Consider the following 651-nt stretch of genomic DNA (forward strand, 5'->3'; position numbering starts at 1 on the left):
ATATATATATATATATACATATACATATATATATATATATATATACATATATATATATATATGCATGTATACACATGTATACACATACATACATACATACATACATGCATGCATACATTATACACAAACATATATAATGAATATATCTATATTTCAATTGACAGAATATTTTTAAGCACCACTGATGTGGCTTTCCAGTCCTTTTGCACAGGTGTGGTAACAATTGTTGCTTTTACAGCGGGTCTTCAAAGAGCTTGTCACCCATGCTGGCTAGTGCTCTCCTTGCATCATAGAACTTTTCATTCAGCGTGTTTGCCTCTATCAGCAACCTCCAGCCATTGAATGCAAAATATAATAGAGATATTGATTATCAAGCGTTTCACGTGCCTGAATATTTTTAAAGTGAGGAAATGCCTGTCACAGGGACAGAACCTCACTCTAAGCCATGAATGAATTAGTCCACAACATTGAACACAAATAGTGTAGCAGATGTGACATCACAGTGCTTTAGAAATATCTCGATTTTTACAAGTTGTCAGATTTTTCGTCTACAAATTTTGTAAGGAGCTAAAGACTGAAGATGGAAACATATCACCAGTATCAAAGCATACAAAGTATTCTAAATGCTCTGAAATCTTCAGAACATCTGAA

Source organism: Octopus bimaculoides, chromosome 13 (assembly GCF_001194135.2).
Source record: "Octopus bimaculoides isolate UCB-OBI-ISO-001 chromosome 13, ASM119413v2, whole genome shotgun sequence".
NCBI classification, from domain to species: domain Eukaryota; kingdom Metazoa; phylum Mollusca; class Cephalopoda; order Octopoda; family Octopodidae; genus Octopus; species Octopus bimaculoides.